Source organism: Electrona antarctica, assembly GCF_951216825.1.
Source record: "Electrona antarctica genome assembly, chromosome: 8".
NCBI lineage: Eukaryota > Metazoa > Chordata > Actinopteri > Myctophiformes > Myctophidae > Electrona > Electrona antarctica.
This window is the reverse complement of record NC_136789.1, coordinates 33,317,395-33,332,788: the sequence shown is the minus strand read 5'-3', so window position 1 is coordinate 33,332,788 and position 15,394 is coordinate 33,317,395.

Sequence of the window (15,394 nt, the reverse complement as noted above, 5' to 3'; positions counted from 1 at the left end):
TCTCTACAGGTGGCACTGACTGTAACAGGCCCATGTGAAGAATCTGGGGTTCTGGGGCAGCGGTGGATCAGGGGTAGAGTGGCTGGATGGGAACCGCAAGGTTGCCAGTTCGAACCCGGGCTCCCCCAGAGTTAGTGTGGAAGTGTCCTTGAGCAAGACACTGAACCCCTAATTGCTCCTGATGTGCTGGTTGGTGCCTTGCATGGTTTCTGCTGCCATCGGTGTGTGTGTGAACGGGTGAATGTAATGCACAATCTATGTAAAGCGCCTTGGATAAAGGCGCTATATAAATGCACCATTTACTGCTCTGGCCTCCAGGGGGTGTGTGTGCACAGTTTGGCTGGAGATTATCTGCTCACAGACAGACACACACACACACACACACACACACACACGGAGGAGGTAAAAAGGATGGATGGATGGATGGACTGATGGACGGGGTGCAAAACATAGTCTCTCAAAACCTTCGGCCTGGTGGAGACAATAATAATTGTTGTGAATCACCACAAATACCATAATCTTTTTCCAGTATTGTTAAATCATGTTTGTCTATTTCAGTGAGAGTTGGAGACAAGTGAGGCAGAGTGGGAAGAATTGAGAAGCCAGAGCCAAAGTCTCTCAAGTGAGAGAGAGAGAGAGAGAGAGAGAGAGAGAGAGAGAGAGAGAGAGAGAGAGACTCTAGAGATGTCCCCTCATTTAGCTGGTTCTGGGACTCTGTTCAAAACACAAGCAGAGCCGCCAGACAGACAGAAACCCCACTGGAATAAACCAAATGATGAGAAAACAAGACATCTGATGCAATATGAAATAATCAATCAAAACAAACGGAGGATATTTGAATGCAATGTGGTCCTAAAGATACAGTTAGATAAATACTGTAGCATGGCATGCATAGCTACTTGAGCACAATGGAAACAACAATCCCTTAGGACTGTTTGTTATGATATACACAAATAGTATATACCACTATACTATTTGCAAACTGTTAATAAAGTAGTATATGCTATGAATCATTCAAAACACTTTGCCTGACATAAACCAAAGTAAACATCCTTGACTGTGTACAGATTGAGTGAGCACTGCAGGCTCACACATCGACAGAGGCGCCACAGGCAGGCTGGGCTCCCAAGAGAAGACAGACTGAACACAAAATGAGGTGGAAACCCAGTTGCACTCTCTAACTACCTGCCAAACTTTAAGACATCTGAAACACAAACTTCCCACAGATTACAAAACACCCCAAAAAATAGTTTGAAAAACATGACTAATAACAAAACATCTTGTATATCTATATTTGCCGGGTGAAGTGCAGCAATGTGCAAAACACGCAGCAGCAAGATGTGTGAGCTGTTGTGACAGGAGGACATCTGATGGAATACAACCACCATAAAATGCTGCCAACGCTATATGTGTATCTCTATGTGTATCTCTATGTGTATTCCTGTGTATCTCTATGTGTATTCCTGTGTATCTCTATGTGTATCTCTGTGTATTCCTGTGTATCTCTATGTGTATTCCTGTGTATCTCTATGTGTATCTCTATGTGTATTCCTGTGTATCTCTATGTGTATTCCTGTGTATCTCTATGTGTATCTCTATGTGTATCTCTGTGTATCTCTATGTGTATCTCTATGTGTATCTCTATGTGTATTCCTGTGTATCTCTATGTGTATCTCTATGTGTATTCCTGTGTATCTCTATGTGTATTCCTGTGTATCTCTATGTGTATCTCTGTGTATTCCTGTGTATCTCTATGTGTATTCCTGTGTATCTCTATGTGTATCTCTATGTGTATCTCTATGTGTATTCCTGTGTATCTCTATGTGTATTCCTGTGTATCTCTATGTGTATCTCTATGTGTATCTCTGTGTATCTCTATGTGTATCTCTATGTGTATCTCTATGTGTATTCCTGTGTATCTCTATGTGTATCTCTATGTGTATTCCTGTGTATCTCTATGTGTATTCCTGTGTATCTCTATGTGTATCTCTATGTGTATTCCTGTGTATCTCTATGTGTATCTCTATGTGTATCTCTATGTGTATCTCTATGTGTATTCCTGTGTATCTCTATGTGTATTCCTGTGTATCTCTATGTGTATTCCTGTGTATCTCTATGTGTATTCCTGTGTATCTCTATGTGTATTCCTGTGTATCTCTATGTGTATTCCTGTGTATCTTTATGTGTATTCCTGTGTATCTCTATGTGTATCTCTATGTGTATCTCTATGTATTCCTGTGTATCTCTATGTGTATCTCTATGTGTATCTCTATGTGTATTCCTGTGTATCTCTATGTGTATTCCTGTGTATCTCTATGTGTATCTCTATGTGTATCTCTGTGTATCTCTATGTGTATCTCTATGTGTATTCCTGTGTATCTCTATGTGTATCTCTATGTGTATCTCTATGTGTATTCCTGTGTATCTCTATGTGTATTCCTGTGTATCTCTATGTGTATCTCTATGTGTATCTCTGTGTGTATCTCTATGTGTATTCCTGTGTATCTCTATGTGTATCTCTATGTGTATCTCTATGTGTATTCCTGTGTATCTCTATGTGTATTCCTGTGTATCTCTATGTGTATCTCTATGTGTATATCTATGTGTATCTCTATGTGTATTCCTGTGTATCTCTATGTGTATCTCTATGTGTATCTCTATGTGTATTCCTGTGTATCTCTATGTGTATTCCTGTGTATCTCTATGTGTATCTCTATGTGTATCTCTATGTGTATTCCTGTGTATCTCTATGTGTATTCCTGTGTATCTCTATGTGTATTCCTGTGTATCTCTATGTGTATCTCTATGTGTATTCATGTGTATCTCTATGTGTATTCATGTGTATCTCTATGTGTATTCCTGTGTATCTCTAAGTGTATCTCTATGTGAATTCCTGTGTATCTCTATGTGTATTCCTGTGTATCTCTATGTGTATTCCTGTGTATCTCTATGTGTATTCCTGTGTATCTCTATGTGTATTCCTGTGTATCTCTATGTGTATTCCTGTGTATCTCTATGTGTATCTCTATGTGTATTCCTGTGTATCTCTATGTGTATTCCTGTGTATCTCTATGTGTATTCCTGTGTATCTCTATGTGTATTCCTGTGTATCGCTATGTGTATCTCTATGTGTATTCCTGTGTATCTCTATGTGTATTCCTGTGTATCTCTATGTGTATCTCTATGTGTATTCCTGTGTATCTCTATGTGTATATCTATGTGTATCTCTATGTGTATTCCTGTGTATCTCTATGTGTATTCCTGTGTATCTCTATGTGTATCTCTATGTGTATATCTATGTGTATCTCTATGTGTATTCCTGTGTATCTCTATGTGTATCTCTATGTGTATTCCTGTGTATCTCTATGTGTATTCCTGTGTATCTCTATGTGTATTCCTGTGTATCTCTATGTGTATCTCTATGTGTATTCCTGTGTATCTCTATGTGTATCTCTATGTGTATTCCTGTGTATCTCTATGTGTATTCCTGTGTATCTCTATGTGTATCTCTATGTGTATCTCTATGTGTATCTCTATGTGTATTCCTGTGTATCTCTATGTGTATTCCTGTGTATCTCTATGTGTATCTCTATGTGTATTCATGTGTATCTCTATGTGTATTCCTGTGTATCTCTATGTGTATTCCTGTGTATCTCTAAGTGTATCTCTATGTGAATTCCTGTGTATCTCTATGTGTATTCCTGTGTATCTCTATGTGTATTCCTGTGTATCTCTATGTGTATTCCTGTGTATCTCTATGTGTATTCCTGTGTATCTCTATGTGTATTCCTGTGTATCTCTGTGTATTCCTGTGTATCTCTATGTGTATCTCTATGTGTATTCCTGTGTATCTCTATGTGTATTCCTGTGTATCTCTATGTGTATTCCTGTGTATCTCTATGTGTATTCCTGTGTATCGCTATGTGTATCTCTATGTGTATTCCTGTGTATCTCTATGTGTATTCCTGTGTATCTCTATGTGTATTCCTGTGTATCTCTATGTGTATATCTATGTGTATCTCTATGTGTATTCCTGTGTATCTCTATGTGTATTCCTGTGTATCTCTATGTGTATCTCTATGTGTATATCTATGTGTATCTCTATGTGTATTCCTGTGTATCTCTATGTGTATCTCTATGTGTATTCCTGTGTATTCCTGTGTATCTCTATGTGTATTCCTGTGTATCTCTATGTGTATCTCTATGTGTATTCCTGTGTATCTCTATGTTTATCTCTATGTGTATTCCTGTGTATCTCTATGTGTATTCCTGTGTATCTCTATGTGTATCTCTATGTGTATCTCTATGTGTATTCCTGTGTATCTCTATGTGTATTCCTGTGTATCTCTATGTGTATTCCTGTGTATCTCTATGTGTATCTCCAAGTGTATTCCTGTGTATCTCTATGTGTATTCCTGTGTATCTCTATGTGTATCTCTATGTGTATTCCTGTGTATCTCTACGTGTATTCCTGTGTATCTCTATGTGTATTCCTGTGTATCTCTATGTGTATTCCTGTGTATCTCTATGTGTATCTCTATGTGTATCTCTGTGTATCTCTATGTGTATCTCTATGTGTATCTCTATGTGTATTCCTGTGTATCTCTATGTGTATCTCTATGTGTATTCCTGTGTATCTCTATGTGTATTCCTGTGTATCTCTATGTGTATCTCTGTGTATTCCTGTGTATCTCTATGTGTATTCCTGTGTATCTCTATGTGTATCTCTATGTGTATCTCTATGTGTATTCCTGTGTATCTCTATGTGTATTCCTGTGTATCTCTATGTGTATCTCTATGTGTATCTCTGTGTATCTCTATGTGTATCTCTATGTGTATCTCTATGTGTATTCCTGTGTATCTCTATGTGTATCTCTATGTGTATTCCTGTGTATCTCTATGTGTATTCCTGTGTATCTCTATGTGTATCTCTATGTGTATTCCTGTGTATCTCTATGTGTATCTCTATGTGTATCTCTATGTGTATCTCTATGTGTATTCCTGTGTATCTCTATGTGTATTCCTGTGTATCTCTATGTGTATTCCTGTGTATCTCTATGTGTATTCCTGTGTATCTCTATGTGTATTCCTGTGTATCTCTATGTGTATTCCTGTGTATCTTTATGTGTATTCCTGTGTATCTCTATGTGTATCTCTATGTGTATCTCTATGTATTCCTGTGTATCTCTATGTGTATCTCTATGTGTATCTCTATGTGTATTCCTGTGTATCTCTATGTGTATTCCTGTGTATCTCTATGTGTATCTCTATGTGTATCTCTGTGTATCTCTATGTGTATCTCTATGTGTATTCCTGTGTATCTCTATGTGTATCTCTATGTGTATCTCTATGTGTATTCCTGTGTATCTCTATGTGTATTCCTGTGTATCTCTATGTGTATCTCTATGTGTATCTCTGTGTGTATCTCTATGTGTATTCCTGTGTATCTCTATGTGTATCTCTATGTGTATCTCTATGTGTATTCCTGTGTATCTCTATGTGTATTCCTGTGTATCTCTATGTGTATCTCTATGTGTATATCTATGTGTATCTCTATGTGTATTCCTGTGTATCTCTATGTGTATCTCTATGTGTATCTCTATGTGTATTCCTGTGTATCTCTATGTGTATTCCTGTGTATCTCTATGTGTATCTCTATGTGTATCTCTATGTGTATTCCTGTGTATCTCTATGTGTATTCCTGTGTATCTCTATGTGTATTCCTGTGTATCTCTATGTGTATCTCTATGTGTATTCATGTGTATCTCTATGTGTATTCATGTGTATCTCTATGTGTATTCCTGTGTATCTCTAAGTGTATCTCTATGTGAATTCCTGTGTATCTCTATGTGTATTCCTGTGTATCTCTATGTGTATTCCTGTGTATCTCTATGTGTATTCCTGTGTATCTCTATGTGTATTCCTGTGTATCTCTATGTGTATTCCTGTGTATCTCTATGTGTATCTCTATGTGTATTCCTGTGTATCTCTATGTGTATTCCTGTGTATCTCTATGTGTATTCCTGTGTATCTCTATGTGTATTCCTGTGTATCGCTATGTGTATCTCTATGTGTATTCCTGTGTATCTCTATGTGTATTCCTGTGTATCTCTATGTGTATCTCTATGTGTATTCCTGTGTATCTCTATGTGTATATCTATGTGTATCTCTATGTGTATTCCTGTGTATCTCTATGTGTATTCCTGTGTATCTCTATGTGTATCTCTATGTGTATATCTATGTGTATCTCTATGTGTATTCCTGTGTATCTCTATGTGTATCTCTATGTGTATTCCTGTGTATCTCTATGTGTATTCCTGTGTATCTCTATGTGTATTCCTGTGTATCTCTATGTGTATCTCTATGTGTATTCCTGTGTATCTCTATGTGTATCTCTATGTGTATTCCTGTGTATCTCTATGTGTATTCCTGTGTATCTCTATGTGTATCTCTATGTGTATCTCTATGTGTATCTCTATGTGTATTCCTGTGTATCTCTATGTGTATTCCTGTGTATCTCTATGTGTATCTCTATGTGTATTCATGTGTATCTCTATGTGTATTCCTGTGTATCTCTATGTGTATTCCTGTGTATCTCTAAGTGTATCTCTATGTGAATTCCTGTGTATCTCTATGTGTATTCCTGTGTATCTCTATGTGTATTCCTGTGTATCTCTATGTGTATTCCTGTGTATCTCTATGTGTATTCCTGTGTATCTCTATGTGTATTCCTGTGTATCTCTGTGTATTCCTGTGTATCTCTATGTGTATCTCTATGTGTATTCCTGTGTATCTCTATGTGTATTCCTGTGTATCTCTATGTGTATTCCTGTGTATCTCTATGTGTATTCCTGTGTATCGCTATGTGTATCTCTAAGTGTATTCCTGTGTATCTCTATGTGTATTCCTGTGTATCTCTATGTGTATTCCTGTGTATCTCTATGTGTATATCTATGTGTATCTCTATGTGTATTCCTGTGTATCTCTATGTGTATTCCTGTGTATCTCTATGTGTATCTCTATGTGTATATCTATGTGTATCTCTATGTGTATTCCTGTGTATCTCTATGTGTATCTCTATGTGTATTCCTGTGTATTCCTGTGTATCTCTATGTGTATTCCTGTGTATCTCTATGTGTATCTCTATGTGTATTCCTGTGTATCTCTATGTTTATCTCTATGTGTATTCCTGTGTATCTCTATGTGTATTCCTGTGTATCTCTATGTGTATCTCTATGTGTATCTCTATGTGTATTCCTGTGTATCTCTATGTGTATTCCTGTGTATCTCTATGTGTATTCCTGTGTATCTCTATGTGTATCTCCAAGTGTATTCCTGTGTATCTCTATGTGTATTCCTGTGTATCTCTATGTGTATCTCTATGTGTATTCCTGTGTATCTCTACGTGTATTCCTGTGTATCTCTATGTGTATTCCTGTGTATCTCTATGTGTATTCCTGTGTATCTCTATGTGTATCTCTATGTGTATTCCTGTGTATCTCTATGTGTATTCCTGTGTATCTCTATGTGTATCTCTATGTGTATTCCTGTGTATCTCTATGTGTATTCCTGTGTATCTCTATGTGTATCTCTATGTGTATTCCTGTGTATCTCTGTGTATTCCTGTGTATCTCTATGTGTATCTCTATGTGTATTCCTGTGTATCTCTATGTGTATCTCTATGTGTATATCTATGTGTATCTCTATGTGTATTCCTGTGTATCTCTATGTGTATTCCTGTGTATCTCTGTGTATCTCTATGTGTATATCTATGTGTATCTCTATGTGTATTCCTGTGTATCTCTATGTGTATCTCTATGTGTATCTCTATGTGTATTCCTGTGTATCTCTATGTGTATTCCTGTGTATCTCTATGTGTATCTCTATGTGTATCTCTATGTGTATTCCTGTGTATCTCTATGTGTATCTCTATGTGTATCTCTATGTGTATCTCTATGTGTATTCCTGTGTATCTCTATGTGTATTCCTGTGTATCTCTATGTGTATTCCTGTGTATCTCTATGTGTATATCTATGTGTATCTCTATGTGTATTCCTATGTATCTCTATGTGTATCTCTATGTGTATCTCTATGTGTATTCCTGTGTATCTCTATGTGTATTCCTGTGTATCTCTATGTGTATCTCTATGTGTATCTCTATGTGTATTCCTGTGTATCTCTATGTGTATTCCTGTGTATCTCTAGGTGTATTCCTGTGTATCTCTATGTGTATCTCTATGTGTATCTCTGTGTGTATCTCTATGTGTATTCCTGTGTATCTCTATGTGTATCTCTATGTGTATCTCTATGTGTATTCCTGTGTATCTCTATGTGTATTCCTGTGTATCTCTATGTGTATCTCTATGTGTATATCTATGTGTATCTCTATGTGTATTCCTGTGTATCTCTATGTGTATTCCTGTGTATCTCTATGTGTATCTCTATGTGTATCTCTATGTGTATCTCTATGTGTATCTCTATGTGTATTCCTGTGTATCTCTATGTGTATTCCTGTGTATCTCTATGTGTATTCCTGTGTATCTCTATGTGTATTCCTGTGTATCTCTATGTGTATTCCTGTGTATCTCTATGTGTATTCCTGTGTATCTTTATGTGTATTCCTGTGTATATCTATGTGTATCTCTATGTGTATCTCTATGTGTATTCCTGTGTATCTCTATGTGTATCTCTATGTGTATCTCTATGTGTATTCCTGTGTATCTCTATGTGTATTCCTGTGTATCTCTATGTGTATCTCTATGTGTATCTCTGTGTATCTCTATGTGTATCTCTATGTGTATTCCTGTGTATCTCTATGTGTATCTCTATGTGTATTCCTGTGTATCTCTATGTGTATTCCTGTGTATCTCTATGTGTATCTCTATGTGTATCTCTGTGTGTATCTCTATGTGTATTCCTGTGTATCTCTATGTGTATCTCTATGTGTATCTCTATGTGTATTCCTGTGTATCTCTATGTGTATTCCTGTGTATCTCTATGTGTATCTCTATGTGTATCTCTATGTGTATCTCTATGTGTATTCCTGTGTATCTCTATGTGTATTCCTGTGTATCTCTATGTGTATCTCTATGTGTATCTCTATGTGTATTCCTGTGTATCTCTATGTGTATTCCTGTGTATCTCTATGTGTATCTCTATGTGTATATCTATGTGTATCTCTATGTGTATATCTATGTGTATCTCTATGTGTATTCCTGTGTATCTCTATGTGTATCTCTATGTGTATCTCTATGTGTATTCCTGTGTATCTCTATGTGTATTCCTGTGTATCTCTATGTGTATCTCTATGTGTATATCTATGTGTATCTCTATGTGTATTCCTGTGTATCTCTATGTGTATCTCTATGTGTATTCCTGTGTATCTCTATGTGTATTCCTGTGTATCTCTGTGTATTCCTGTGTATCTCTATGTGTATCTCTATGTGTATTCATGTGTATCTCTATGTGTATTCCTGTGTATCTCTATGTGTATTCCTGTGTATCTCTAAGTGTATCTCTATGTGTATTCCTGTGTATCTCTATGTGTATTCCTGTGTATCTCTATGTGTATTCCTGTGTATCTCTATGTGTATTCCTGTGTATCTCTATGTGTATTCCTGTGTATCTCTATGTGTATTCCTGTGTATCTCTATGTGTATCTCTATGTGTATTCCTGTGTATCTCTATGTGTATTCCTGTGTATCTCTATGTGTATTCCTGTGTATCTCTATGTGTATTCCTGTGTATCTCTATGTGTATTCCTGTGTATCTCTATGTGTATCTCTATGTGTATTCCTGTGTATCTCTATGTGTATTCCTGTGTATCTCTATGTGTATCTCTATGTGTATTCCTGTGTATCTCTATGTGTATATCTATGTGTATCTCTATGTGTATTCCTGTGTATCTCTATGTGTATTCCTGTGTATCTCTATGTGTATCTCTATGTGTATTCCTGTGTATCTCTATGTGTATTCCTGTGTATCTCTATGTGTATTCCTGTGTATCTCTATGTGTATCTCTATGTGTATTCCTGTGTATCTCTATGTGTATCTCTATGTGTATTCCTGTGTATCTCTATGTGTATTCCTGTGTATCTCTATGTGTATCTCTATGTGTATCTCTATGTGTATTCCTGTGTATCTCTATGTGTATTCCTGTGTATCTCTATGTGTATTCCTGTGTATCTCTATGTGTATCTCTATGTGTATTCCTGTGTATCTCTATGTGTATCTCTATGTGTATTCCTGTGTATCTCTATGTGTATTCCTGTGTATCTCTATGTGTATTCCTGTGTATCTCTATGTGTATTCCTGTGTATCTCTATGTGTATCTCTATGTGTATTCCTGTGTATCTCTATGTGTATTCCTGTGTATCTCTATGTGTATCTCTATGTGTATTCCTGTGTATCTCTATGTGTATTCCTGTGTATCTCTATGTGTATCTCTATGTGTATTCCTGTGTATCTCTGTGTATTCCTGTGTATCTCTATGTGTATCTCTATGTGTATTCATGTGTATCTCTATGTGTATTCCTGTGTATCTCTATGTGTATTCCTGTGTATCTCTATGTGTATCTCTATGTGTATTCCTGTGTATCTCTATGTGTATTCCTGTGTATCTCTATGTGTATCTCTATGTGTATTCCTGTGTATCTCTATGTGTATTCATGTGTATCTCTATGTGTATCTCTATGTGTATTCCTGTGTATCTCTATGTGTATTCCTGTGTATCTCTATGTGTATCTCTATGTGTATTCCTGTGTATCTCTATGTGTATTCCTGTGTATCTCTATGTGTATCTCTATGTGTATTCCTGTGTATCTCTATGTGTATTCCTGTGTATCTCTATGTGTATCTCTATGTGTATTCCTGTGTATCTCTATGTGTATCTCTATGTGTATATCTATGTGTATCTCTATGTGTATCTCTATGTGTATCTCTATGTGTATTCCTGTGTATCTCTATGTGTATTCCTGTGTATCTCTGTGTATCTCTATGTGTATTCCTGTGTATCTCTATGTGTATATCTATGTGTATCTCTATGTGTATTCCTGTGTATCTCTATGTGTATCTCTATGTGTATCTCTATGTGTATTCCTGTGTATCTCTATGTGTATTCCTGTGTATCTCTATGTGTATCTCTATGTGTATCTCTATGTGTATTCCTGTGTATCTCTATGTGTATTCCTGTGTATCTCTATGTGTATTCCGGTGTATCTCTATGTGTATCTCTATGTGTATTCATGTGTATCTCTATGTGTATTCCTGTGTATCTCTATGTGTATTCCTGTGTATCTCTATGTGTATCTCTATGTGTATTCCTGTGTATCTCTATGTGTATTCCTGTGTATCTCTATGTGTATCTCTATGTGTATTCCTGTGTATCTCTATGTGTATTCCTGTGTATCTCTATGTGTATCTATGTGTATTCCTGTGTATCTCTATGTGTATTCCTGTGTATCTCTATGTGTATCTCTATGTGTATTCCTGTGTATCTCTATGTGTATCTCTATGTGTATTCCTGTGTATCTCTATGTGTATTCCTGTGTATCTCTATGTGTATTCCTGTGTATCTCTATGTGTATTCCTGTGTATCTCTATGTGTATTCCTGTGTATCTCTATGTGTATTCCTGTGTATCTCTATGTGTATTCCTGCGCTGTCTCTCTGTATCCGTATTGATCTCCATACATAACTACTAGGGGTGTAACGATTTTAACCCATTTAGGCCCGACATCAAAATTTTAAAAATGTCTCCTAAATTCTGACAGTTTTCTGAAAGATGTTTCTGTGTCAGTGGTGCGCAATGTTTCGTGTCAAGAACCCCAAAAATGATATGTAATTGGCCGCCGACTCCCATCTGAAAATATGTTGTTCCAGGAACCCCTCAGAAGCAAAGATTTTAGTTAAAAACGTTGGCTCTGAAAGAATATATATTCAAAGATTTGTGACACATTTTCACGATTTTTCAAAAATAGCAGATCTACAAGCTCGTAGCACGCCACCGAGTGGCGCGCTACGAGCTTGTAGATCTGCTATTTTTCAATAGCTAAATTATAACATAATGTATAAACCAACCAACCAAAACAGCGATACGATACGTATCACGATACATGGTTGACGATACGATACATGGTTGACGATACGATACATGGACCATATTGGTTCATTATGGCGATACGATACGATTCAATGATTTGAAATCGATACAGTAACTATTTAAAATACATTGACATTATTTTAATCTAAATAATCAATCCCCTCTTTTTATTTTATCTCCTAAAAATTGCTATATAGGCTACAATGCACAAAAATGTAGTATTGATACAATAGATTATTTGCATAGCAAAACGATTCGATGCCGATTATTTGCATTGCAAAACGATACGATATACATAATCAATGTTGCTGTTTTCATTTCGATATACTCATGAAATCATGAAATTAAAATCGATGCAGTTACTATATCGTTACATCCCAAATTAACTACCCTACATACAGAGCAGATGCCAGACACCTTGTGATGAGGAAGTGGATATGGCCAAATTTAGCCCAAGGAGTGTTTTTTGTGCAAAACTAATGCTTGGAATGGATTCAGAATCATGTTAAAGAATGATGACATTTTGACCTTTTTTTGCCTTATATAGGATGTTAATGGTATGGTCACATATTATGCTAATAACTCAAATTTCCCCCAGGAGTTGAATTTCAATCTTTTAGTACATGTTATTAGACACCTTTAGAAACACATTGGTGAAGACATTTCTTGGTAACGATTTAGTTCCCAGATTGGTCAAATGCCCTTACTAATATGGTATAGGGGTAGTCAACCTTAGGCACGGGTGCCAGCATTGGCACAGGGGAGGGTTATCACTGGCACGGTCGCACATCTCCAGAAAGTGTATCCAGAAGGAAGCACGCACATCTCCAGAAAGTGTATCCAGAAGGAAGCACGCACATCTCCAGAAAGTGTATCCAGAAGGAAGCACGCACATCTCCAGAAAGTGTATCCAGAAGGAAGCACGGTCGCACATCTCCAGAAAGTGTATCCTGAAGGAAGCACGCACATCTCCAGAAAGTGTATCCAGAAGGAAGCACGCACATCTCCAGAAAGTGTATCCAGAAGGAAGCACGCACATCTCCAGAAAGTGTATCCAGAAGGAAGCACGCACATCTCCAGAAAGTGTATCCAGAAGGAAGCACGGTCGCACATCTCCAGAAAGTGTATCCTGAAGGAAGCACGCACATCTCCAGAAAGTGTATCCAGAAGGAAGCACGGTCGCACATCTCCAGAAAGTGTATCCTGAAGGAAGCACGCACATCTCCAGAAAGTGTATCCAGAAGGAAGCACGCACATCTCCAGAAAGTGTATCCTGAAGGAAGCACGGTCGCACATCTCCAGAAAGTGTATCCTGAAGGAAGCACGGTCGCACATCTCCAGAAAGTGTATCCTGAAGGAAGCACGCACATCTCCAGAAAGTGTATCCTGAAGGAAGCACGGTCGCACATCTCCAGAAGTTTTACAGGTGCTGAACGAAAATATACGTACAATGAAAAGGAAGGAAGGAAGATGTCCGCACACTGTCTCACCTTTTGGTGTTTTAAGCATTATGTTATACTTTAGCTATTGAAAAATAGCAGATCTACAAGTTCATGAACTTGTAGGTCTGCTATTTTTGAAAAATCGTGAAAATGTAGTGCAAAACTTTGAATATCAGAGTGAACGTTTTTAACTCATATCTTTGCTTCTGGGGGAGGGGTCCCTGGAACAACATATTTTCAGATGGGAGTCGGCAGCCAATTACATATAATTTTGGGGGTCCTTGACATGAAAATGTTTGAGAACCACTGACATAGGAAACATAGGTTATTCAGAAAACTGTCATGATTTAGAAGGTATTTGTAGAATCTCAGGTCGAAATGGGTTAAATACAACGTTTCGACCCTTCAGGTAACCTGACAAAGACCGAACGTTTGTATTTAATAACATTTTCCTGGGAGCAGAGAAACAGTGTGCGGACATCCCTTCGTTTTCATGTTGTGTGTATCCTATCATGGACAAAATCAGTTGGGAATATTTAATTTTGACGTGGTGTCATAATTATATATGGCACACTGACGACTATCATGCAAAAACTAATAGACTTTGACGTAGTAGAGGTGCTGGATACAAAAGTAACGTCAGAAAAAGAGAAAAGAACCCGACACACTCATCTGCTCCAAAAGTTATACTTTATTGACGACGTTTCGAGCTCGAGCAGATGAAGAGCCTTGGCTCCAAACATCGTCTATAAAGTATGACTTTTGGAGCAGATGAGAGTGTGCGAGTTCTTTTCTCTTTTTCTGACACTGACTATCACGAAAATGAAAATGTGAAAAAGGTTGCAGACCTTTGGTATGCATAATGCATACTTTTTATTTGCTTATCTGTACAGTTTAACAGCATAGGTTTTTAAGTAAATTATACCTATATTTGAATGCAATGTTTCAAACTGTTCAAGACTTTACACGTTTAAAATGCAATAAGAGAGAAATTGAAATGTTTGTGGATGAAGTAATCATCATCATCATCATCATCATTTTTCGACCGTGGTCGAGATCATGGATTTCACAATGCCACGCCAGACTTCCCGGTCCTTCATTGCCATCCCCAGTTCCTGCTTACTGATGCCTGTGTCCCTAGCGATGACATCAGGACAGTTTTCTACCTCTGGTCTGGTTTGAGGGAAGAAGGGAAGATATAACCTCATTGTCAGCTCTGTAGCAGTGGCCGGCAAACTGTGGGCTCCATTTTCGTCACCGCTAAACCCCTTATCACTAAACTTCTTTGCCTTTTTTACTATTTTGCTAAACATTTTTGAATAGTTAAAATGGCCAGTCTACAAGCTCACAACGTGTCAATGAAGATTGGCTAGTTGAACTATGGAAAAATGTTTTTCAAAATAGTAAAAAAAAAGAAGTTTAGGGATAAGGGGTTTAGAAGGTGACAAAAATGGAGCCGTGTGTTCTTCTAGCCTGGTTAATAAACCAGACCGAATCAGCCGTTGGCAAAACAAAATTGCCTACCAGCGGATTACGGTCTGGCGAGGCTCAGTAGCACGCCTCTTTCCTACAACCGAGAACAGGTCGGACCAATCGGGACACGGTATGCAATATGGGCGGGCTTTGGTACAGTGACGTTCAATGCTTGAGACTTTTGACTGACAGTAGCTCTGACCAATTGTGTCAAAGAGAAAATGTTTGAACCCGCCCCCCGGGAAATGAAATCCAAGTGGAGCCAGCCCAGACTAATATACCGCGACAGTGTTGTGTGATATTAGTCTGGCTTATTAGCCAGGCTAGTGTTCTTCTGGATCGGACTAGTGAAGAAACATGGGGAAGGTTGCCGTATATTA